Raw genomic sequence first — 26,908 nt, 5'->3', positions numbered from 1 at the left:
CGATGTCGGGGGCTTTGAGTACTTGTACGTTGCAATCGACAAGTTCACAAAGTGGCTGGAGGTGGAAGCAGTGAGGAAGGTGACTGCTCAGTCAGCCGTCAAGTTCTTCAAAGGACTGGTCTGCCGTTTTGGTGTGCCAAACAAAGTCATCACCGACAATGGCATGCAGTTCACAAGCCACACCTTCATGCAGTACATCCAAGACCTCAGCAGCAAGGTCTGTTTTGCTTCCGTGGCACATCCACGGAGCAACGACCAAGCGGAGAGGGCAAATGCTGAAGTATTGCGAGGATTGAGAACGAAGACCTTTGACAAGCTGCACAAGAATGGAAGGCGCTAGATTGATGAGTTGCCGACAGTTCTTTGGTCGATCATGACGATGCCAAATCGAGCCACCGACCAGGCACCTTTTGCCCTGGTATACGGGGCAGAAGCAGTTCTCCCCATTGAACTCATATATGGGTCACCTTGAGTGCTCGCTTATGATGAGCTTGAGCAAGAGCCGTTGCGCCAAGATGACACGACGCTCCTTGAGGAAGATCGTCTTCGGGCGGCTGTGAGAGTGGCACGCTACCAGCAAGCCTTGCGCCGCTTGTCGGGGGTTGGGTGCGTCATATGCCAAGGGATGGCTTATCATGGTGGGAGCGAGTAGAACGTCGCCGGTGCCTGGAAATGGGATGAGGCGAAGGCATGCATGCCGGTGAATCTTACCGAGCTTTAGGGCTCTCCGTGGAGATAACACCCCTACTGCTGCTCTGCGGGGTCTCCGCATGATCACTATGGCAAAGTGTGTACAACGTTGGTCCTCGAGTTGTTTCTGGGAGGTAGGAGAAGGCAAAGCTAGCTCCTCCCTTCCTCTATGGTTTGGTCTAGTGTTTATGGATTCGAACCCTTTGCATGGGTGCCCTGGGGGGTTTATATGGGCCTACCCCCAGGGGTACAATGGTAATCTGGCCGAGTGCGGGACCCAGCCGTCTGTCTCTCTGGCCGCCGTCTTCTCCGCCGACCACCGGGGCCCGCCGACTTGTAGGCCCCGCTGACTGGCCCAGTGCGGGGCCACAGGCCGCGTCCGCCGTGGGCGGGTCTTGCCGGCTATGGGTTACTGTAGCCATGCTTCTAATGACGCGAGCTTGGTCATGGGATCGTGGCAACGGCCCCGCCGCCTGGCGGGCGATCACTGTTGCCACTCCACGTCGTGTCTTGTTAATGGCGTGTGGGGCCCGTGGGAGGGGCCGGCCAACTCTCGGGGGCCGACTCCCAACGGGTCCGCCTTGGGGAGCTCTTGGCGTCTTCTGTGTTCCCGCCGGCTGGTGGGGTCCCGTCGTCCTTGGGTCGTACCGGCAGGCCATCGTGGGTATAGGGCTCTGCCCTGCTAGGGCTGTCGTCAGGGCTGGCATGGCATCAGTGCTGCGCCAGACGGAGATCTCCGATGGTACGGCGCACTATGGCCATGCCTGCCCTTGGTAAGGGGCGGGAGTGGACCTTACTGAGGCCACTCCCCGCCCCGTCCCTCTTTATGAAGACGGGGGGTCTGTTGGCGTCGCGGGCCGACTCCCTATGGCCGGCTTCTCTGGAAGTCGCCAGATCGGAGTCGGCTTGTCCTGAAGTCGTCGCTGGGACTCGGCCGTGAGTGGGTAGTCGGCTGCCCTGCTGCCGACTCCCAGAAGGCGGCTCTCCGTCTTGGGGTCTTGAGGGGCGCAGCCTGCCCCGATGTCTTGAAAGGTTCTGGGCCTCGGGTTAGCCTACCCGTTGCCCATTACTCCGACAGTAGTCCCCGAAGCTGGTGAGGCACCGAGGGAGACATGTCGAGGAGCCTCAACAGTTTCTTCCTTCCGGTGGTTGAATCTGGACCCGACTCGCCGTCTTCTTTCAAGCCGACTATCCGGAGCCGAACCTGCCCAGGCCGTCCTGCCCTTGAAGGATTTGAACATCACGGCGGGAGCCAGGCAGCGTGCTTGATAAGCTTTCGGGTCGCCGCCCGTTGTGAGCCCGTCGCATGGCGCCACATGGAGGGGCCAGTCTGCCCACCCACACGCGCGACGGGATAGGTTCACAGGCGGGGCCCGCCACTACCGCAGCTCGGCATGCGAACGGATCCGTTGTGGCCGCGCGGACGGTTGGGGTTCCTCGCCATAACTGCACGTAGTAACTTCGTGGGGTAAATCGTGGGGGTCGTGGGATCCTGAGCATAGTAAATCCCACGACCGCCACCTCAGCTTGTCAGCCCATGAGCCTATAAGTAGGCGGGGAAAAAGGGGGCGGCGAAGCACGCGCGCCCATCCTTCCTTCTCCCTTCTTGCTCCTTCTTCTTGTCGCCTCCGTTGCTCCGAACCACGCCTGCGTCCGCAGCGATGAGCGCCTCCTCCGCCGCCACGCCTCCCGCGGTGCGCTCCGGGGTATGGGACGGTTCCGAGGTCGACATCGATGACATCGAGTTCCTCCGCAAGACACGGCGCCTGCCCGGCAGGAGCTTAGTGCGGGCCCGCCTCGCGCCGGAGGGGGAGATATCGCTGGCGCCGGAGGAAGGCGAGCGGGTCATCTTCCGCTCACACTGCATGCGCGGCCTGGGGCTGCCGGCGAGCGGCTTCTTCCGCTCTTTCTTGGAGTTTCACGGGCTCCAGCTGCACCACCTTACTCCAAACACGGTGGTGCTGCTGGCTGCCTTTGCCACCCTATGCGAAGGTTTTCTTGGCGTTCTTCCCACCATCGAGCTCTGGGGATAATTCTTTCAGTCCAAGCTTGGCACGCACGTCGCCGGCGTGCCGGCTCAGTGCGGTGCGTTCATCGCGAAGCGGAGGTTAGGGGCCAACAACCCGTTTCCCCCCATCGCGCTGATCAAGTCGGTGAAGATGTGGCAGCGCTCCTACTTTTATGTGAAGAACGTCGCCCCAGAAGGCGACTGGGTCAACCTGCCGGCTTATGAAGCCAGCGCGCCGGCTGGAAGGCTCCCCAGCTGGTCACACCGAGCCAGAACGCTATCCCCTGCTGGTGTCGCCGCCCTCACGCGACTCCGAGTGCTGACGCAGTCGGAGGGCTTGACCGGGGCTGACTTGTTGGCCGCCTTCGTGGCACGCCGAGTACTACCGCTTCAGGGCCGACCTCACCTAATCTGTCAGATGTGCGGTCATCGAGACCCAAGTCGGATGTGCTCCAAAGACATGCCTCACGCAGAGGTGGCGAACACGGTGAACTATATCGCGAACTACGGTCTCTCGGCGGATTGGCAGTTCGGCAAGGAGCCGTACTCACGCGCCAACCCCCCGCCTCTGGCAAGTCGTCTCCCTTCTTCTTCTATCTCTTTGTTGCCAAGTTCGACTTGTCCAATCTGACCTTCAGTTTTCTAAATCAGAACCCCCTCATCCCGCCATTGGCCGGCACCACGGGGCCGCCCCGCCAATTTGTCACTGACCGGGCGGAGAGCGACGTTGACGACCCTGATTTGGGGGCAGCGGCCATGGAGGACGACGCCGAGGGAGGCGAAGGAGAAGCAGGCGGCTCCCGGCCCACGGCCACCTTCGCCGACTGGCCTGACAACGAAGCCGAGGAAGAAGTCGCCCCGCGTCACCAACCAAAGGCTGGCCAGCCAGGCGCGAGCTCCTCTGCCGTCTTGGATGTTCAAGGCAGCGCGAAGAAGTGCCGGGCCGGGCGGAGTACGCTCGGCGGCCGGCCAAAGAAGTTCAAGGGAACGGCCGCCGCGACCAAGCGGGAGGAGGCGGCCGCAAAAGCCAACCGCTTCCACAGGGAAGTGAAGAAGCCGCCGCTGGTCTCCGCGTGAGTATCTCCGCCCTTCGTCTTTATTTTCTCTTTGTTGACCTTTTCTAAGTCTTTTGGCATGTTTCCCTTGCTCCAGGGCTCCCCTTACCCTTGAGAGGGTTGCCGCCGCCTCCGTCATGGGGTCGGCGGAGACGTCCGCCACCGCCCGGCGAATTGACCCCGCCGCTGACCTCCGGAGGCGACGGAGCGGAACGCGCATGAGAAGTGCGACGAGGAGGAAGCCGCCCGTATGGAGAAGGCGGAAGCCGAGAAGGTGGAGGCCTCTGCCCAGAGAAAGCTGGATGAGGCCGAGGCCGCCGTCGCGGCAAGGCGGCAGGCTAAAGAAGCTGTGCACTGCCAATCGGCGGTGCTTGTCGTCCCACTGAACTCTGTGCTGCTGCCTCCGGAGTTCACGGCGCAGTCGGGGGAAGCCGGCGGCGAGTTCCCGATCATGGAGAGGGGAGGCGGCGATGCCTCCATGCCGGGCACGGTCGTGCCGCCACCGCCACCCTCGCCGCCATCCAGGAGCGCACATGACAAATAGCCGGCGGACCCGCCGGTGCCGCCGACTAAGGACAAGGCCGTGGCGAAGATACTCCTTGAAGTCGGCTCGCCAGCGCGCCGCCGTCTTGAGAAGGCGACTTCGGCGCCACGCCCCTTGGAGACCGGCGCCGCCAGCTCGACAATCCCAGACTCCGAGGCGACGAGCGCCGTGCCCATTGGGTGGGTGCGAGGAGGCGGCATAGGCCCGCTGAACCAGGCGCTTCTGGACGTCCAGGAAAAGCTGCGAGCTGAGGGCGATGCTATCCAGAGCTGCACCAAGGCGCACCTGGAGTCGCGGGCTGCCATCTGGGTAAGTGTGTTTTTTCTTTGTCTCCGTTTTCTTGTTCCTTTCTGTGGGGGCGCGCCAGCACACCCACTGGGTGTAGTCCCCAAGTTTCGGGCCGGCTGCTGAGCAGGCGGCTCGGAACTTCCAATTGGCGAGTTCCGAGTATTATCTTTTATCTGAAAATGCTTGTCACAGGACTATCACAACCTCCGCATCACCGCCTTCAACCGCAACGTCGAAGAGCTGGGCAAGCGGACCGCCGACTTGTCAGAGAGCCAGAGTGAGTCCTCTTTCTTCTCTGCGGGGGCGCGCTGGCGCACCCGCAGGCTTTAGTCCCCGAGATTCGGGCCGACTGCTGAGCAGTCGGGCTGGATCTCCCCGGCGACCTTCTTTGTTGGTGACTTAACACCTTCTTTCTTATTTTCTCTTCAGGAGCCAACGCCACTCTGCAGCAGCAGCTGGGCGAGGCAAATACCGCGTTGTGCGCCAAGGGGGAGGAGTGCAGTAAACTCGCTGCAGAGCGCGACCTGCTGGCCACACAGTTGGCAGAGCAGAAGGAGCTTCTTAAGAAGGCGCAAAAGGAGGCGGAAGAGAAGGAGACCGCCCTCCTGGCCGAGTTCACGAGCGAGCGCTCCTCCTAGACTGACAAGGAAGCATTGCTGGCCTCCGGCTTTCATGAGATTGAGGACATTGTCGATGGTAAGTTTCTTCACTTTCTTACTTCAAGCCGCCGACTATAGGTCGAGCCGACTCCTGATTTTCTGACTTGCTTCTTCATTCTTTTCGTCTTGGCAGACTTCTTCCCCGGCCACCTGCAGGCTGCCAACCAGGCTATCGAGGCTGATCGCGAGGGGCGGAGGGCGGCTGGCGTGGAGATCGCTGCCAATGCCACCCGGACCCTTGATGAGCAGCTTCTGAGCATCGAGGCTCATCTGCGGCCGGCCCATCGGATGCTGCGCTGGCTTCAACGTGTCGGCGCCCAGGCGATCGCTGCCCTGTGGCCAGATATGCAGGCACCGCGCACCCCCAGCCGGACTGCCGACTGGATGGAGGTCGTGGCAGGCCGTCTTGAGGCCTGGAAGGGTTCCTCGGCTCGGGCTGGAGTGCGCCGAGCCTTGGAATTCGTCAAGGCATGGTACCCGGGGCTGGACCTGGACCGGCTAGCCACGCTCCGGTCGGAGGCCCAAGCGGAGCTGGTAGCTGTGGAAGACGCCCTCGTTAGGCGCGCGTCGGCAATCGCCGAGTATACCGACACCAGCATCTTTGTCCCCAAGCAGGCTGAAGATGGCGAGGAGGCACTGCCAGAGTGGTTTGGGATGAACCCAGACTACGGCGAGGACTCGGCGGAGGTGATCGGCTCCAGCGTCGAGGAGGAGGGCGAGGCGGAGGACGGAGGCGAGACAGAGGCACCAGAAGATGGAGCGGACGACCAGCCTCAGCTCGACCGTGCCTCCAGCAACGAGCCGCGCTCGACCGAGCCGGCTGCCGCCGGAGGTGATCAAGCCAAGACTGCCCAGCCGGCCGCCCCAAGGGCCTATGTTATGTAAATATTTATCCGAATTCTAACTTTTCTTGCTCATTGCTCCTTTGGCTTTTTCCTTTGCCGCCTTCCCTTAGTTGCCGTCTTGCCAGTCGGACAGCCGCTCTGCGGACTGCCGCTGGGTGAAATGCTTGGCTACTTTTGGGAAGGCATGTACTTAGCCATTTTTAGAGTTTCTTAGCAAATTGAATAGAAGGCGGCGAGCCGACTGCTCAACAGTCGGTTTGCGAAAAAAGGCTGGAAGCCGGCTTAAGCTATGTTTACGCTTTGAGTCCTTAGCCATTTTTCATGCGAACGCCCATTCTACCTTACTCTTGCCTACCGGACAGTCGCTCTGCGAGCTGCGGCTTCTGAGAGGAGACGGCTTAGGCGCCACACACTACTTGTCCGGCTGCAGGAAGCATTTCATAGTGCAAGGCAGCAAGTTCCCGGGCCGACTAGTCGAACCCGGTGCCAAGCGGCATAACAAAGAGTAACATACTCGTAGGCATAATTTCTTATCATATAGATAAAAGAGGGCAGTCCCCGAGCTCGTCTCGGGGGGCCCGAAGTCTTGGTACTTTAATAGAAAAGGTAGCGTGGTACATACTGCATCAACTGTAAAATCTTCGGAGGAGATTTGCATTCCATGGGCGCTCCGTCTCTTTGCCGGAGTCGTCCCTCTTGCGTGCTCGGGGCTTCTAAGCGTCGATCAGGTAGTAGGAGTCGTTGCCCAGCACTTTGCTGATGATGAAAGGGCCTTCCCAAGGCGCCGACAGCTTGTGCTGGCCGGCTCTTCGCTGGATCAGTCGGAGCACAAGGTCACCCTCTTGGAAGGATCTCGGCCTGACCTTCTTGTTGTAGTATCGGCGCAGGCTCTGCTGGTAGATGCTGGACCGGCTGAGCGCCAACAGCCGACCCTCTTCCAGCAGATCGACACCGTCTTGATGTGCTTCTTCTGCTTCCTCCTTGGTGTACATGGTGACTCGCGGGGAGTCAAACTCTATGTCCGTTGGGATGACGGCTTCAGCACCATAGACGAGGAGGAAGGGCGTGAAGCCGGTCGACTTGTTTGGAGTCGTGCGCAGACTCTAGAGGATGGCTGGCAACTCACCAAGCCAACAGCCGGCCGAATGCTCCAGAGGCTCGACCAGCCGAGGCTTGATGCCAGACAGGATGAGGCCGTTTGCTCGCTCCACCTGGCCGTTTGACTGCGGATGGCAACGGACGCTAAGTCCAGTCGGATGCCCTGTGTCGCGCAGAAACGGGCCAAGGCACCTTTGGCAAAATTTGTGCCGTTGTCGGTGATGATGCTGTGTGGTATGCCGCACCGAATTGTGATGTCGGAGATGAAAGTCACGGTAGTCGGACCATTCAACTTCTTGACGGGCTTTGCTTCTATCCACTTGGTGAACTTGTCCACCGCGACAAGTAAGTGAGTTAGGCCACCTCGTGTCGTCTTGAATGGTCCCACCATGTCCAGGCCCCAAACTGCAAAGGGCCAGGCGATGGGGATGGTCTTGAGTGCGGAAGCCGGCTGATGCGGCTTGGAGCGAAACTTCTGGCACCCCTTGCATTTTTGGACCAATTCCTTGGCCTCTTCTAAGGCAGCCGGCCAGAAGAAACCGCGTCGAAAGGCTTTTGCGACGAGTGCTCTTGAAGCCGCATGATGGCCGCACTCGCCTTGATGGATGTCTTTTAGAATTGCCTGGCCTTGCTCTGGCTCTACGCAGCACTGGTAGACGCCAGTGACGCTGCGCCTGTCCAGCTCTCTGTTGACTATGGTGTAGGCTGCTGCTTGGCGTTGTACTTGCTGAGCTAGGATCTCATCAGTCGGCAGCTCTTTGCTCACCAGGAATTTGAGGATGGGCTGGGCCCATGAGGGTGCTGCTATTTCTTCGACTACGAGGACTGCGACTTGGACGAGGGCGGCTGGGCTGGGAGGTGGCGGGCTGGAGTCAGCAACCAGTTGCTGGGTTGATGAAGTCCCCGGGCCGACTGGTGTAGCCCCCGGGCCGAGTCCTGGAGTCTTTGGGCTGGCCGCCGCAGACCCTGGGCCGGGTTCTGGAGTCCCCGGGTGTCGGGACCCCGATCCTAAGTCACACCGATCTAGCATGCATGTAGGATCTAGAAGTAGATGTGTCTAGAGGGGGTGATTAGACACTTAATGCAAGAGTTGCAATTTTTAAGCTTTTTCGGTTTAAGTGGAGTTTAGGCACAATTTCAACACACACAATACATATCAAGCAAGCATGCAAAGAGTATATGAGCAGCGGAATGTAAAGCATGCAACTTGCAAGAATGTAAAGGGAAGGGTTTGGAGAAATCAAACGCAATTGGAGACACGGATGTTTTTCCCGTGGTTCGGATAGGTGGTGCTATCCTACATCCACGTTGATGGAGATTTCAACCCACGAAGGGTAACGATTGCACGAGTCCACACAGGGCTCCACCCAAGGGTAACGGTTGCGCGAGTCCACACAGGGCTCCACCCACGAAGGGTCCACGAAGAAGCAACCACCCACAAAGGGTCCATGAAGAAGCAACCTTGTCTATCCCACCATGGCCATCGCCCACACAGGACTTGCCTCACTAGCGGTAGATCTTCACGAAGTAGGCGATCTCCTTGCCCTTACAAACTCCTTGGTTCAACTCCACAATCTTGTGGGAGGCTCCCAAGTGACACCTAGCCAATCTAGGAGACACCACTCTCCAAGAAGTAACAAATGGTGTGTAGGTAATGAACTCCTTGCTCTTGTGCTTCAAATGATAGTCTCCCCAACACTCAACTCTCTCTCATAGGATTTGGATTTCATGGAAAGAAGATTTGAGTGGAAAGCAACTTGGGAAAGGCTAGAGATCAAGATTCATATGGTGGGAATGGAATATCTTGGTCTCAACACATGAGTAGGTGGTTCTCTCTCAGAACATATGAATTTGAATGGTGTATGCGTTCTGATGGCTCTCTCATCGAATGAGAGGGAGGTGGAGGGGTATATATAGCCTCCACACAAAATCCAACCGTTACACAGTTTTCCAATCTCGGTGGGACCGAATCAATAAACTCGGTCAAACCGAAAATGTAAACCTAGTGACCGTTAGAGATTTTCGGTGGGACTGACATGCAACTCGGTAGGACCGATATGGTTAGGGTTTGGGCATAACGTAATCTCGGTGAGACCGATTACACAAACTCGGTGAGACCGAATTTGGTAATTAGCTAACCAAAGAGTTGGTCAGGCAAACTCGGTGGGACCGATTTGCTCTTTCGGTGAGACGAAGTGGAACTCGGTGAGACCGAAAAGTTACAAAGGGGAAACACTGAGTTTACATTGCAATCTCGGTGGGACCGATTCGCTCTTTCGGTGAGACCAAAAAGTTACGAAAGGGAAACATAGAGTTTGCAACCCCATCTCGGTGAGACCGAGATCCCTATCGGTAGAACCGAATTGCTAGGGTTTGGCAGTGGCTAATGACAAGTGAAACTCGGTGGCGCCGGATAGGAAGAATCGGTAGGACCGAGTTTGGCTTAGGGTTTAGGTCATATGTGGATATGGGAAAGTAGTTGAGTGTTTTGGAGCATATCACTAAGAACATGAAGCAAGAGGCTCATTAAGCAACACCTCATCCCTCCTTAATAGTATTGGCTTTTCCTATGGACTCAATGTGATCTTGGATCACTAAAATGTAAAATGAGAAGTCTTGAGCTTGAAGCTTTAGCCAATCCTTTGTCCTTAGCATCTTGAAGGAGTTCCCACAACCTTTAGTCCATGCCACTCCATTGTTGAACTTGTCTGAAACATGCTAGATAGAAACATTAGTCCAACAAGCGATATGTTGTCATCAATTATCAAAACCACCTAGGGAGCACTTGTGCTTTCAATCTCCCCCTTTTTGGTAATTGATGGCAACATACATCAAAGCTTTAGATAAAGATATAAAGAACAGCAAGTAAAGCTTTGGAAGGACATGTAACAAGCATAGGCTCCCCATACATGTATGCACTCATGTAAATATGAAATATAGAGACATGTGAGAGCATAACCATGACAGAGTAGGCAATGTGTTACATGCATCTTGGCCATATGCATCAGAGCAAAAGATTATCAAGGAAAATACCTTCATGCTCATGAGTCCTTCTTGCAAACAGTATGTACATAAGCAAGAACTCCCCATACTCATGATTTTGATGCATATACTTACCTTGTGGTCTTGAGTTGGCTTAGGATGGAATGAACCTGCACAAACAAGGTTAGATAACACAGGTACGTCCACTAGCTAGAGCAAACAAAAGAAACCACAAGAATACCAAGACTGGGATGACATGTAGAGAGTAAGTACAAGGTACCACATTGAATTCAACATGTCCCCAAGAATAAAGATATGCAATGAATTTGACTGATTTCTTTCCCTTAGGTGTCTTGCTCCCCCTGAATCTTACATGGGATATTGGGAGAAGATAGGAAACAGAAAATCAGAGCTGAAGGATATGAATAGAACTTAATTCAAATGAGTTCATATGAACATGTCTTTCCCCCAAAAAGACATGTGGCATCTCTCCTCTTGAACATCAAGCATCTGGGATCCTTGAGTATTTTCCCTCCCTGGAAATCTCTCTCTCCCCCTTAACAACATCTGGGATCCTTGAGACTTTCTCTCCCCCTTGAGGTCTCTCTCTCCCCCTTAATACTTTCTCTCTTGTAGGTTTGGTCCTTGAGACTGTTTCTCTCCCTTGATGTGATCTCTCTCTCCTACAAGCTTTGATGTGATCTCTCTCTCCCCCTTTGACATCAATTTCCAAGAAGGTTTTTCCTAGAATCCGTCGAATAGGTTTGGTCCTTGAGATTCAGCACAAAGCAGAGGATAAAATTGTGATGCTTGTAGAGGACAAGATTCATTGAGTGGAGCTGGATCAGAAGAAATGTAGAACAAGTGGCAAACTATTTTTCTGATTGCAAAGTCGGTGGCACCGAGTGGTATATTTCGGTGGTACCGAAAAGATTCGGTTGGACCGAAAATTGCAAGTCGGTGAAACCGAGTTTACACAGAGAAAAACACTTGTCACCTCAGCTCACTAGTCAAGTAAGATCTCACAAAGATTTGCAATGAATTAGCTGAAAGATTTGCAAGGAATTTGATGCAGAAATATGCAGAACAAAAATCAAAAAGAAAAGAGTGAAAGTTTCTAGATGAAGTTTCAAGAATTGGGCGGTGACATAGTCACCTATGTTAGAGTATATTGACTTAGGAGTCAAGTGAGAACACTTGATCATAGGTCATACTCATCGTTTAAGCTCGAAATGGGGTTACCATTTTTCGTTTAAGCATCTTGATGTATTCACATCTTGTTGAGTTGCTTTGACTCATGTCTTGGAGTAAAGCTTCTCTAAGATGGAATAACATACCTTGGGTGGTGATGTGGTTCTTGCTCATGTAGTTGAACTTGTGTGGGTGCTCAAGGTTGATGTAGTTCATCAGGAGTTGGGAGCACCACTTGGAGTTTGAGTTCATCTACCTACATGGGTTAGTTCTTGCAAGGAAGAGCACTTGTGTATCCAAAAATGACAATCATGAAGCTTAATATAGAATTTGTCAAAGGATATGTTTGAATGGTTTTGTGCTTCCTTGTCTTCAACCACTATTGTGTAGAGTCTTGGTGATGTAGAGATTTCTCAAGATATGAGTGAGTCGCAATCTCATGGAATTAGATTCAACCAAGCACCTACATGGGTTAGACAACATGCAAGGTGCAAATATATCCAAGACATAAGATAGTTATCACAAGAGATATATCATGGATTAGTCATAAGCTCATGTCTTGCATGTATCCAATGGAGTTTCTACTCTATGTTCGAAGCATCAATGATGTTCAATTCTCCTCTCAACCTGCAAAACACTTTCTCATCAAGCGGTTTAGTAAATATATCCGCTAATTGCTTATCGGTGCGAACATGCTTAAGATTGATGTCACCCTTAGCAACATGATCTCGAATGAAATGATGACGAACTTCAATATGCTTAGTTCGAGAATGTTGTACAGGATTATGACCAATTTTGATAGCACTTTCATTGTCACACAGTAGTGGAACATGTTTCACATAAATCCCATAATCTTTAAGAGTTTGGGTCATCCAAAGTAATTGAGCACAACATGAACCAGCGGCAATGTATTCCGCTTCGGCGGTGGATAAGGATACCGAGTTTTGTTTCTTGGAAGACCAAGACACAAGAGATCTACCAAGAAATTGACAAGTACCCAAAGTGGACTTTCTATCAACCTTGTCTCCGGCATAATCCGAGTCAGAATAGCCAACAAGATCAAAAGAAGACCTCTTAGGATACCAAATGCCAAAATTTGGTGTATGGATTAAATATCTCACTATCCTTTTCACAGCCTTAAGATGACAATCTTTAGGAGCAGCTTGATATCGTGCACACATGCACACACTTAGCATAATATCGGGACGTGAAGCACATAGGTATAACAATGAACCAATCATAGAGCGATAAACCTTTTGATCAACCGGTTCGCCATCTTTGGTTAAATCATTATGTCCACTAGTAGGCATGGGTGTAGACATACCTTTGCATTCTTGCATATTGAACTTCTTGAATAAGTCCTTGGTGTACTTTGTTTGAGAGACAAATGTACCTTCCTTAGTTTGCTTGATTTGCAACCCGAGAAAGAATTTGAGTTCACTCATCATAGACATCTCAAACTTCTCTGACATTAGCTTTCCAAACTTTTCACTAAAGAGAGGGTTAGTTGAACCAAATATGATATCATCAACATAAATTTGGCATACAAATAGTTCTCCATTAACCCTTTTAGTAAAAATAGTAGAATCAATTTTACCAATTTCAAAACCACTTGTAGTAAGGAACTTGGTCAAGCATTTATACCATGCAATAGGAGCTTGTTTAAGACCATAAAGAGCTTTGTGAAGTTTGTAAACATGATTTGGTTTCTTAGGATTGATAAAGCCGGGAGGTTGTTTGACATAAACTTCCTCCTCTATTTCACCATTTAGAAAAGCACTTTTAATGTCCATTTGGTACAAGGTGATATTATGGTGATTAGCATAGACAAGTAAGATGCGAATGGACTCAAGTCTAGCAACGGGAGCATACGTCTCACCATAGTCCATACCTTCGACTTGTGTGTACCCTTGGGCGACGAGACGTGCTTTGTTGCGAACCACTTGTCCATCTTCATCTTGCTTGTTGCGGAACACCCATTTGGTACCAATGATGTTGTGGTTGTTGTCGGGCTTCTCAACCAATGTCCAAACTTGGTTTCTCTCAAAATTATGTAGCTCTTCATGCATAGCGTTTATCCAATCCGGATCTTCCAATGCTTCTTCAACCTTCATAGGTTCAATGCTAGAGATGAATGAATAGTTTTCACAAAATTTAGCTAAACGAGTTTTTGAGCGAGTGATTCTCCCGGTTTGTATATCATTGAGGATTTGCTCGACGGGATGATCTTTGGCAATTCTTGCTCGAACTCGTGAGAGCTTTTGCTTGGGTCTTCGTTGAACATCTTCTTCATCTTGTTCTTCTTCTTGGCCTTCTTCATTGTTGACGTCGTCGTTCTCTTGTCGTGGTGGAGAAGGAGGTTGTTGATGTTCATCTTGACGTACTTCCTCGTTTTCTTCATCTTGGTGTGTCCCACTTGTGGATGCTTCCGTGTCGATTCTTGGTTCACCTTGTCGTGAAGTAGAAGCTTCCACTTGGACGGATGAAGTACTCTCCTTCACCTCTGTTGGACGAATTTTGCCAATGGACAAGTCTTGAATTGCTTCTGAAGGGTCTTTGTCTCCTACATCAATTGGCAATTGCTCTACTTGCGAGCCATTAGATTCATCAAACTTCACATCTACCGTCTCTTCAACCTTTCGGGTGAAATTGTTGTAGACACGGTAAGTGTGAGAGTTTGAGCCATAACCAAGTAGAAAACCTTCATGAGATTTAGGAGCAAACTTTGAACGACGATGCTTATCAAGAATGTAGCACTTTGAGCTGAATACTCGAAAGTATCCAACTTGAGGCTTGTTACCGGTGAGGAGCTCGTATGCCGTCTTGCTGAGTAGCTTGTGAAGGTATAAGCGATTTGTTGCGTGACAAGCTGTCTCAACCGCTTCTGCCCAAAAGTGCTTTGGCGTCTTGTATTCATCAAGCATCGTTCTTGCCATTTCGATGAGCGTCCGGTTCTTCCTCTCAACAACTCCATTTTGTTGAGGTGTATACGTAGCCGAGAACTCGTGTGAGACCCCTTCTTCGTCAAGAATGGTGTCCACATTTGCGTTCTTGAACTCCGTTCCTTATCACTCCGAACCTTCTTGATCTTCACATCAAACTGATTTTGGGCCTTCGTAGCGAAGCTTCTGAAGATCTTCTGGACCTGCGACTTGTCATTAAGAAAGAACACCCACGTAAATCTTGAAAAATCATCAACTATAACTAAACCAAAAGAATTTCCACCGAGACTCTTGTAGGCGTTGGGACCAAAAAGATCCATGTGAAGTAGCTCGAGTGGCCTCCTTGTGGTCATGATATTCTTCACGGGATGCCTTCCTCCAACCTGTTTACCTGCTTGACAAGCAATGCAAAGTCTATCCTTATCAAATATGACATCGTTAACTCCAAGGATATGATTTCCTTTAATAAGCTTGTCAAGGTTTCTCATGCCAACGTGACCTAGTTGTCTATGCCACAACCAACCTTTTGAGGATTTAGCAACAAAGCAAGTTTTAGGTTGTGCCTTTTTAGAGAAATCGACAATGTAAAGATCACCTCTACGCATACCCGTAAAGACCATTTTATGATTGTCTCGACGAAATACTTGGCAATCTACCTCAGTAAATAGGACATTCAAACCGAAATCAACAAGTCTAGATACTGAAAGTAAGTTGTAGCCAAGAGATTCAACGAGCATGACATTTTGAATGGAACTATCATGTGAGATGGCCACCTTACCAAGGCCAACCACTTTACCCTTTGAATTATCACCAAAGGTGACATATTTTCGAGGGCCGTCATTTTCAGCAAGCTCACGAAACATCTCTTCATCTCCGGTCATATGATCAGTACATCCACTATCAAGAACCCATTCCTTTCCTCCTGATTCATATCCCTGAAGATTTGCCATAAGACCAAAATGTCTCATTGCATCATCAAGATCGAAGTCACTATCATCATCATCATCATAATATTCATGTTCATCATGATCTTGTGACTCATCATTTCCTAGAGAGGGTAATTCATTAGATAAATGATGATCAAAGTGGTCACTTTTATGAATTCTTATAGCTTTGAATATGATATCATTAATGATTCCAACATCTCATTTAGCATGCTTAAGATTGGCAAGTTCAAAAAGACATTTACCAAAACTAGGATCACTAGAGTTCATGTTACTCAAGGCAATAGATTTATGGAGAATTTCATCCAAAGTTTTCAAGGAATAATCGGGAAATCGTTCCTCAAGAAATTTCCATATGGTATAGGCACAATTGTGAGTAGGCAAACTAGCAATCAAATTTTTGGGGAATCCTCTAATGATGAGCTCAATAGTTCTAAGATTGCGAATCATGTCAATATCTTCATCTAGGGTAGGATGCAAGGGATCAATATGGGGTGCACAAGGGCTAGCAATATACTTGTTCAAATGATATTGATTGAAGATTACAAGCATCTCATTTTTCCACTCATGAAAATACTCTCCCTCAAGAATAGGCACTCTATGTCTAAGACTCCCTAATGTAGACACATCCATCTTCCTTCAATGGTGATTAAACCAAGGCAATGGAGACCAAAGCTCTGATACCACTTGTAGGATCTAGAAGTAGATGTGTCTAGAGGGGGGTGATTAGACACTTAATGCAAGAGTTGCAATTTTTAAGCTTTTTGGTTTAAGTGGAGTTTAGGCACAATTTCAACACACATAATACATATCAAGCAAGCATGCAAAGAGTATATGAGCAGCGGAATGTAAAGCATGCAACTTGCAAGAATGTAAAGGGAAGGGTTTGGAGAAATCAAACGCAATTGGAGACACAGATGTTTTTCCCGTGGTTCGGATAGGTGGTGCTATCCTACATCCACGTTGATGGAGACTTCAACCCATGAAGGGTAACGGTTGCGCGAGTCCACACAGGGCTCCACCCAAGGGTAACGGTTGTGCGAGTCCACACAGGGCTCCACCCACGAAGGGTCCATGAAGAAGCAACCACCCACAAAGGGTCCACGAAGAAGCAACCTTGTCTATCCCACCATGGCCATCACCCACACAGGACTTGCCTCACTAGCGGTAGATCTTCACGAAGTAGGCGATCTCCTTGCCCTTACAAACTCCTTGGTTCAACTCCACAATCTTGTCGGAGGCTCCCAAGTGACACCTAGCCAATCTAGGAGACACCACTCTCCAAGAAGTAACAAATGGTGTGTAGGTAATGAACTCCTTGCTCTTGTGCTTCAAATGATAGTCTCCCCAACACTCAACTCTCTCTCATAGGATTTGGATTTGATGGAAAGAAGATTTGAGTGGAAAGCAACTTGGGAAAGGCTAGAGATCAAGATTCATATGGTGGGAATGGAATATCTTGGTCTCAACACATGAGTAGGTGGTTCTCTCTCAGAACATATGAATTGGAATGGTGTATGCATTCTGATGGCTCTCTCATCGAATGAGAGGGAGGTGGAGGGGTATATATAGCCTCCACACAAAATCCAACCGTTACACAGTTTTCCAATCTCGGTGGGACCGAATCAATAAACTCGGTCGGACCGAAAATGTAAACCTAGTGACCGTTAGAGATTTTCGGTGGGACTGACAAGCAACTCGGTAGGACCGATATGGTTAGGGTTTGGGCATAACTTAATCTCGGTGAGACCGATTACACAAACTCGGTGAGACCGAATTTGGTAATTAGCTAACCAGAGAGTTGGTCAGGCAAACTCGGTGGGACCGATTTGCTCTTTCGGTGAGACCGAGTGGAACTCGGTGAGACCAAAAAGTTACAAAGGGGAAACACTGAGTTTACATTGTAATCTCGGTGGGACCGATTCGCTCTTTCGGTGAGACCGAAAAGTTACGAAAGGGAAATAGAGAGTTTGCAACCCCATCTCGGTGAGACCGAGATCCCTATCGGTAGAACCGAATTGCTAGGGTTTGGCAGTGGCTAATGACAAGTGAAACTCGGTGGCGCCGAATAGGAAGAATCGGTAGGACCGAGTTTGGCTTAGGGTTTAGGTCATATGTGGATATGGGAAAGTAGTTGAGGGTTTTGGAGCATATCACTAAGCACATGAAGCAAGGGGCTCATTAAGCAACACCTCATCCCTCCTTAATAGTATTGGCTTTTCCTATGGACTCAATGTGATCTTGGATCACTAAAATGTAAAATGAGAAGTCTTGAGCTTGAAGCTTTAGCCAATCCTTTGTCTTTAGCATCTTGAAGGAGTTCCCACAACCTTTAGTCCATGCCACTCCATTGTTGAACTTGTCTGAAACATGCTAGATAGAAACATTAGTCCCACAAGCGATATGTTGTCATCAATTATCAAAACCACCTAGGGAGCACTTGTGCTTTCAATGTAACACTTCATATCTCTTTGCGGCCTCACGCACGGTATTCCCACGGGTGCCACCTTACCTGGCCCGGGACCGTTTGCGCCTTTTGGCTCACGTATATAATAGTGTCGCTAGCATCCATATGACAGAGAACCCAGGCCGACATGACTAGTCGTGAACCCAAAGTGGCACTAACTTACAGGGACATGCATACATGAATCAACCACAAGCATGTCGGTCAACAGCGTATGAATCCGGGATGTAGCACTGGGCTAACAGGACTCCGGGAACCCGGGCTATAGCAGGCTAGGCAGGACTCCGGATGTCACCGCGTGACATTTCCCGAAGGGACAGACACATGAACGAAGTGATTCACATGCCGGCCAGTCAAGTGTTCCGGAGCAGTAGTGCTAGGCTAGCAGGACTCCGGTGAACCGGGCTGTAGCGGACTACTATGGCACATGGAAGCACAAGACTACATTTCCCCATAAGAGAGGCTACCAGAGGTAAACAACTAGGTTGACGGATCCCACACATAGCAATACACGTTACACGTACGCATAACATGCAAGTATGTGCTGTACAACATGGCATCACAACATAACTCAAACTCATATAGATAAAGGCCCAGAAGAGCCACATAGCATCAATACAAACAGGGGTCTCATGACCCATCATTCAGAGCATACAAGCAACGGAAGCATTACATGTCTGAGTACAGACAACTACAAAAGGAAAAGACTAAGAAGTCTGACTATACACGACCCTCCCAAGGGTACAAGATCATAGCTGGGATACAAGCTACTCGTCGAAGTCACTACCGTAACCAACTGCAAAACATAAATAAGCAAACGTGAGTACAAAGGTACTCAGCAAGTCTTACATCAGAACTATCAACATATGCAACATTATCAACAAAGGGGGTGGTGGAGTTAACAGCAGCAAGCCAGCTTTGACTCAGTGGCTAGCCTATACTATGAGTATCAGAAACTTCTTTGAGGTGAGAAGATGCACACGAGTCCACATGTTCACCATATCAATACTCCACTATGGATCCGTTCCCGTCTTCCTATGAGAAGGCCATCCATAGCACTCACGCTTATCTTGCGTATTTTAGAGTATCCACTTCAAGTTGTCTATGTACCACGTAAGCATCCAAGAAGTCCATAACCGAGGACACGGCTATTCGAATAGATCATGATAACCCTGCAGGGGTGTACTTCATCACACACGCTCTCACCACTTATCACCATATACCCGTCATGTATCTCGGCAACCTTCAAGCGAAAGCCTGGCGAGGGTGTCGGCCATGACCTAGCTAACCACACAAGACTCTAGTCCAGGTTTATCGCCTATTCGGGTTCCATCCACAAGGAGATCCGGCCGGGGTTTCGCTCACGGCCCCAAACGATGTGTACAGGGTTCCCGAGCCCACCATCCGGGTGCCACTCGGTACACCGGGCCACGTGTGCCTAGTCTGTCCCAAGTCCACCCTGCCGGGTGCCACTCGGTAGAAAAATAGCACTACCTACAAATACCAGAAACTATTTGCAACTCCTGGACAGAGTTGAAGGCGGTTAATAAGTCGAGAGAGCTTGGAGCGCCCGGAGCCCAATATGTGGTAGTAGCCAGTCATTGGACAACTTACACAAAACTCAGTTCTTAAGGACGGTCCCAATGAGACAACCCACCATGTACTCCTACATGGCCTCTCATCGCTACCTTTACCAAAACATGTTCACACACTTAGCCTTTACCGGTAGGACATGTTCACCACTCCAATTCATTCCCGATGAATCAGACCTGACACAACTCTAAGCATAGCTGGCATAAAGAAAACAAGCATGGATGAGCAGGCACATCAAGGCTCAAGAAACTCCTACTCATGCTAGTGGGTTTCAACTATTTACTGTGGCAATGACAGGTCATGCAGAGGAATGGGTTCAGCTACCGCAGCAGAAAGTAGCAGCTTTGAATCGTTGTTGTCCTAATGCAGTAAAAGGAGCAGGAGCGAGAGAGTGGGATTTATCGAGATGCTCAAGGGGGTTTGCTTGCCTGATAGATCCATGAAGAAGCACTGCTCCTCAGACAGGTATTCAGGACACCTTCCGGAGTAGAACCTATCGAGAGGGGACGGTGCCGGCAATCAATAAACAACCATATGCAACAATATGATGCATGAAGATGACATTTCAAAGATGCTATGATTTGGCCTAATGCATCTAGCATCAATTTGGTTGAAGTCCATATGAACCAAGGGTTCATATGCAAACCTCAATTTAAGTATATAACATGCCATTATTACATTTTCACTTATACAGCAAGTATAAGTTGGTTTTTCATGCATGAAACTGGCATAAATAGATTCCTTGCATTTTTCTGATAATTTTTCATATATAATTTATTTGGTTTGGAGTTACGGTTGAATTACTATGAATTTTAGAAGTTTTAACTATTTTCTGAAATTCTCTGAATTATTTAAAATCCAGAAAAACAATTACTGCGTCAGCGTGACGTCATAGAGGCGTCAGCAAGGCTGACCAGGTCAAACCTGACGTGTGGGGGCCACATGTCAGTGACACCGGGGTTAACCCTGGGTCAAACCCGCACTGACCAGGGTTTGACTTGGCTCTGGGGCCCACTATCAGCGGCTGGTGGGGTGGCTATTGGTGGGGATTAGCGCTAATTAAGCCCCCACGTCAGCCTCGCCGAAGTTCGGCCGGCGACGACCAAACCGCGCGGCGGTGCTTTGCCGGAATGCGCTACAGGCGGCGGAAGAGCGCGCGGAGACCACCGGGGCGTAGCCCGTTGTCGTCTGCATCCAGTGGAGCATGTGGGATGAGCTGGGGAGGCCGGAGCTCACCGGAATGGAGCGCGCGGCGGCTGCCGGAGTTCGGGGCTGGTGCGGGTTGGCGCTGCGGTGTGGTAACGAGCGAGGCGAAGGTCTGGCGGGGCGCTACGCGTTGCGGGGAGCAAGTTGGACTCGCCGGGGTGACCATTTGGTCGCCGGAGCTGCGCCGACGACGAGCTCAAGCGGCGGTGGCTACAGTCGTCAAGGGGGTGACGTCTACGGCTCGAAATCGAAGGGGAGGAAGGAGGGAATCCACGCAGGAGCTCACAGCGGTTCATTTGGTGGCCTCAGCGAGCTCGGGGAAGCGTCGGAGCGGGCGCACGGTCGCCGGCGATCTCGGTGGCCCGAGGTTGAAGAAGACAGCGGTGAGGGCGTCCGGCGGCGTCCAGCGTCACTTGGCTTGGCGAGGAGGTCGAGAACGAGGTAGCGGAGCTACTGGGCACGTCGAGGGGTCGAGGGGGAGGCTCTGGGTGCGGCAACGATGAGCGGCGGCGGCGGCTGTGTTCGATGCGTGCGAGGGAGAGGAGGGGATGAGCACGAGGGAAGAGTGAGAGAGGTGCGGGGCGGCGCGTGGCGTCGCACGGGGCAACCAGGCGACGAGGGGAGAGACAGGCAGGCAGGAGGTGGCCGGGCGCGTGGCTGCGCGCGCCAGGCGCGTGCCCCTGTCCTCCTGGCGCGAGGAAGGCGACGATTGGCGTGGCCAGACAGCTGGGCCGGCTTGTTGGGCCAGAGCAGGTGGGCCGCCAGGTGAGGCCAGGTACGATTCCCTCTCTCTCTTTTATTTTGTTTTTGTTTTCTATTTTCTGACATTTGTTTTGTATCTAAAAGAAATGTAAAAACATTTCCATAAATGCTGAAAATAATTGTGGCATCTAGATATAATATTCTAGAGGCCCTCACCAATTCCCAACATTTTTGGAGCCATTAAAATATTTATATAATTTAAACAGCTGCAAATCAAATATTTATGCATTGATTCAAAAATCCAAAATGTGTAGCAAAAATGTGCATCACCTCTGGTTGTTGTTCCCAACATTTTCCAAAGAGCATGAACATTTTTGAATAGCATTTTGGGTTCATTGAAAATCCATTTTAAAGTTGAACCTATTTGAATTTGCTTTGGTGCTAGGGTTTGAAACATCCCCATTTCAATTTCATTTGAAATTTAAACATGATGCACAAAGCAAGCCTAGGACCGTACCAGAACTAGGGATGTGACACCGGGCCGGCTTCGACTGCGGCTATTCTGGGGCCGTCTGCCAAAATTCTCGTGCCGTCTGCTTGAGCTCTGGAGTCGGATCCGACTTCTTCGGGAGGAGCCGGCACAAAGATGGAGTCTGATTCTGGTGAGGGCTTGACAGACGGCTTGAGGAGGCGCTGAAAGGCGATGCCGGATGGTATTGCTTGACGGGTGGAGCCAATTTGTGCCAGGTGTCTGCTTGGTTGTTGTCGTTTCTCGGCACATGGAGGAATTCACACCCCTCGAAATATCCACTGAGTTGCTGCACGAGGAAGCGGTAGCTCGCCATGTTTGCATCTTTGGCGTCCCAGTCGCCGGACGACTGCTGGACCACCAAGTCTGAGTCGCCATAACACAGGATCCGGCGAATGCCGAGTTCTTTGGCAAGCCGGAGCCCGTGAATGAGCGCCTTGTATTTGGCGACGTTGTTGGAGGCGGCAAAACGGATTTGCAGCGCATATTTGAGCTGGTCGCCTTTGGGAGAGGTTATGACAACGCCGGCTCCCAGGCCGGTGCGCATCTTGGAGCCGTCGAAATGCATTCGCCAATGGGTGGAGTCGGGTGCTGGCGGCAGGTACTGGGTCTCGGCCCAGTCTACAAGGAAGTCGGCCAGGGCTTGCGACTTGATGGCGGTGTGAGGCTGGTAGTAGATGGTATAGGGAGCTATCTCTATGGCCCATTTGGCCACTCGGCCGGAAGCATCTCGACTTCCGATGATCTCTGCTAGTGGGGCTGTGCAGACCACAGTGATTGGGTGCTCTTGAAAGTAAGGCTTCAACTTCTTGGCGGCAAAATGCACGCCATAGCACATCTTCTGGTAGTGGGGGTAGTTCTGCTTGGAGCTCGATAGCACTTTGCTCAGGTAATATACCGGTCTCTGGACAGGTAGAGCTTTGCCTTCCTCCTTGCGTTCCACCACAATGACAGTGCTGACTACCCGGCTGGTGGCGGCGATGTACATGAGCATGGGCTCCTTAGGAGTCGGGGCCGCCAGGACAGGTGGGGTAGTCAACATCTTCTTCAACTGGGAAAAAGCTTCGTCCACCTTGTGGTTCCACTCGAAAAAAGTGGTCTTCTTCACGAGATGGTATAAGGGGAGAGCTTTCTCGCCCAACCGGCTGATGAATCGGCTAATGGACGCCAAGCAACCAGTGAACTTTTGCATGTCTAGCAGTCGGCTGGGTACTTCCATCCTCTCAATGGCCTTGATCTTCACGGGGTTGCACTCTATGCCGCGTTCAGAGACCAAGAAGCCAAGGAGCTGGTCGGCTGGTACTCCGAAGACGCACTTCTCTAGGTTGAGCTTGATCTGAAATCGGCGCAGATTCTCAAAGGTCTCCTTGAGGTCCTCTAGCAGCGTTCCATGCTTTTCCGTCTTCACCACCACATCGTCCACGTAAACATGGGCGTTTCTGCCGAGTTTCTTGAGGAGGCACTTATGCATGCAACGCTGAAAGGTGGCGCCGGCATTCCTCAAGCCAAACGTCATGGCCAGGTAACAGAAGGCTCCAAATGGGGTGATGAAGGTGGTCTTCAGTCGGTCAGCTAGGTTCAGCTTGATCTGGTGATATCCTGAATATGCATCTAGGAAGCTCAACAGCTCGCATCCGGCTGTGGAGTCTATCACCTGATCAATTCTTGGCAAAGCGAACGGGTCCTTGGGGCAGGCTTTGTTGAGGCTGGTGTAGTCAATACACATTCGCCACTGATTGTTCTTCTTCAGCACCAGGACCGGGTTGGCTAGCCATTCTGGAAAGAATACTTCCATAATGAAGCCGGCTGCTAGGAGTCGGGCTATCTCTTCTCCAACAACTCTTCTCTTTTCTTCTGACAGGCGGCGCAAGGGCTGCCTGACTAGCTTGGCATCAGATCAGACATGTAACTTGTGCTCGGCGAATTCCGTTGGTACACCTGGCATGTCTTTAGAGGACCATGCGATGATGTCCCGATTCTCATGGAGGAAATCAACGAGGTCGCCTTCCTATTTGCTGTCAAGGTTCGCACCTATGACAACGTACCTCTCCGGGTGCTCCGGGTCCAAGGGTATCTTCTTCGTCTCTTTGGCCGGCTTGAACGAACCCTCAGCCTCCGACTCCTTAGGGTTGGGCGACATCTCAGGCCGCTTGTCGGCCATCACCACAACCCGATCAAGGAGCCGCTTCTCAGCTGCGATCACCAGGGACTCGGCTAGCCGACTGCTTTCAGCCGCACAGGCGGACGACTTTCTGTAGTCGCCGGCTATGGTCAGAATCCCCTAGGAACTCGGCATCTTCATCTTGAGGTAAGCGTAGTGGGGGACCGCCATGAACTTGGCCAAAGCAGGTCGGCCAAGCAGCGCATGGTATGGGATCTCGAGGTCCACCACCTCAAACCAAACTGGCTCTCGGCGGAAGTGATCTTTGTCTCCGAAGAGGACATCTATCAGGATCTTGCCGATGGGTGAACAGGAAAGGCCGGGGACTATGCCATGGAATACAGTCCGGCTGTTCTGAAGCTGTCTTTGCTTGATTCCTAACTTCTCCATGATGTCCTTGTACAGGATGTTGATGCTGCTGCCTCCGTCTATCAGAACTCGCGAGAAACGGGCCGCTCTTTTATCTGTGGCAAAGGGGGCCTCCAAGACCAAGGCGTAGGAGCCTGGACTCGGCATCACCTCTGGGTGATCAGCCCTGCTCCAGCTGATAGGTTTCTCGGACGAGTGCATGAACTCCGGTGTATCTGATGCTACTGTGTTCACTTCTTGCTGCTGCAGCCGCCTGCTGCGTCGATCATCAGCCACACTGGTGAACACTACATAGGCTCCATGCTCTTCTGGGTACTCATCTTGTACTACGCTGACTGGCCTGACAGCCTACTGCTGAGGCGGAGGAGGAGGCTGCTGCCCAGCCGGCGGGGGAGGCAAGAGGCCGTCTCCCTTGGCGATTCTGGTGAGCCAGTGGCACTTCTGGGTGGTGTGGTTGGACGGCTTCACGCCGCTGTGGAACTTGCAAGGACCATCCAGAGTCTGCTCGTATGAGAAAGCCGGCAACCAATCGGGCTTGCCGCCCTTCTGCTGCTTTGGCGGAGGCTGCCCCTCCGGCGGCTAGTCTTCGACCGTTGCCACCTGCCAGCTGCTGGAAGCCGGCTGTGGGGCCTTGCGCTTGTGGTCGCTCTGCTGCTTTCGCCGACTGGTGTCTCCAGCCGGAGTTCTAGGAGCCTGAGGAGCCACTTTGCCAGCCGCACTAACTTGAATCTCCGCCTTCATGGAGGAGTCGGCTGTGGCGTACTTGTCTGCTATGATCAGCAGCTCGTCGAGGGTTTCTGGCTCGTCGCAGAGGAGCTTGTGCTTGAGGAGGGTGCCTTCTCTGCACCCGGCGGTGAAGTACTCGATTGCCTGCACCTCGTGCACGCCCTCGCAGGAGTTCCGAAACTCGGCCCAACGCGTGAGGTAGTCGCGGGTCGAGTCGTTGGGGCCTTGCACGCACAGGGAAAGCTGGCGAGGCTTGGGAGGTCGTTGTACGTGCTTGTGAAGTTGCGGACGAAGGTGTCGGTGAAGTCGACCCAGCTGTTGATGCTGCGGGGCTTCAAGCTGTTTAGCCACGTCCGAGCCGTGCCCTGGAGCATGAGTGGAACATACTTCACGGCAACTCGCTTATTGCCGTTTGCTATGCTAACGGCCGTGGAGTAGTCAACTAGCCAATCCTCCGGCTTCACGGAGCCGGTGTATTTGGGCGTATCTCTTGGGAGCGTGAACCCTCTAGGAAAGGGCTCGTCTCGGATGCGGGGACCGAAACACGGCGGGCCCAGCTTGTCTTCTTCTTCCAGCGCCAGGGATCGGTGAAGTTGGTCGATCCGATGGCGGGCGTCGTTTTCTCCGACTCCCTCTCGACGGCCAAGGCGGTCGCCGAGAGTCGGATGTTCAACAGGCGGCGGGGAGACTCGCCTTTCCTTGTGAGGGGGAGGAGGCGGACAGTCGTCCCGCCGCTCCACTGCTCTTGGGCGGCCGTCTTGATCGCGTTCGATGGTGATGTGTGTCTGACTGCGGCTGGCAGCCGATGCCTTATCTTTTCTCCCGTGGCTCCCACCAGTCGGTGTCCGTGACGTCGCGCCTTGGTCTCAGCGGGGACGCGGGTCGTCATTCTTCCGTCGCGGCGCATCTGTGTGGCAGCCGGCCTCGTTCTACTGGGCAGCCGCGTCGAGGAGCCATTGGACGCGCTCCGCCATCAGGCTACGCTCTTCGCCCTCGAAATTGTCCAGCTCGTCAGCCGCCGCCTGGGCGGCTCGGATGTTCTCCGCAGGCGTGGCGTATACGGGGCGATTAGCCCCGAACAGGTTGGCGATGGCAACGCCGCGTTGCTGGACCGCGCCAAGGCGGCTAGGCCCAGTCAGAGCCGGCGAGCCGCCCACAGCACAATCCATCTCATGCTGGTAGGCCTCTGAGAGGCGCGTCATGCTGGCCATCTTCTTCGCGCCTTCGACGAGATGGAGGCGGCGTGCCTCCAGCGTCTCGGCGTCAGCGTCTTCGGGAATGGGCGCAGTTAGGTCTTGTATATCTGCATCAAGCGGGTCTTGAGCCCCTCCGCCGGAGTGCTCTCCATGACCGATGACGAGCACGTCTGTGATGGTGCTTCCATCGCTTTCCGCGCGAGGGAGCGGTTCGTCATAGACCACCACGTTGGTGGGGAACGCGTCGAGCGACGCGGTGTCGGAGTCGACCAGCATCGGGTCGGTGGAGCCTACGGACTCCAGGTCCGCAGTTGGCTCGCTGGCGACGTGGAGTTGATCGAGGAGGCCCACGACGAGACTCTCGGGGCCGCCCGTGCCCGCGTCAGAGGCAGGCTCATCGGAGAGGCGAACCTCACCGACAAGTTCGGCGAGGCAGCTGGCTGCACAAGCGATTTCGGCGCCATGCAGCGTGTCGGCGCAAGCTTCGTCTGGCGTGCCGGGCTGGCTACGCTCGCCAGGGAGGAAAAGGGTTCCCGTCCAGAACAGATCTCAGGACGACGGTGCACCTCGCCCCACGGTGGGCGCCAAATGTCGGGGGTTGGGTGCGACATATGCCAAGGGATGGCTTATCATGGTGGGAGCGAGTAGAACGTCACCAGTTCTTGGAAACGGGATGAGGCGAAGGCATGCACGCCGGCGAATCTTACCCAGCTTCT

The sequence above is a fragment of the Triticum urartu genome, chromosome 3A (genome assembly GCF_056163025.1).
Source record: "Triticum urartu cultivar PI428250 chromosome 3A, HENAU_Tu73, whole genome shotgun sequence".
In the NCBI taxonomy this organism is placed as follows: Eukaryota; Viridiplantae; Streptophyta; class Magnoliopsida; order Poales; family Poaceae; genus Triticum; species Triticum urartu.
This window is presented reverse-complemented; position numbering follows the sequence as displayed.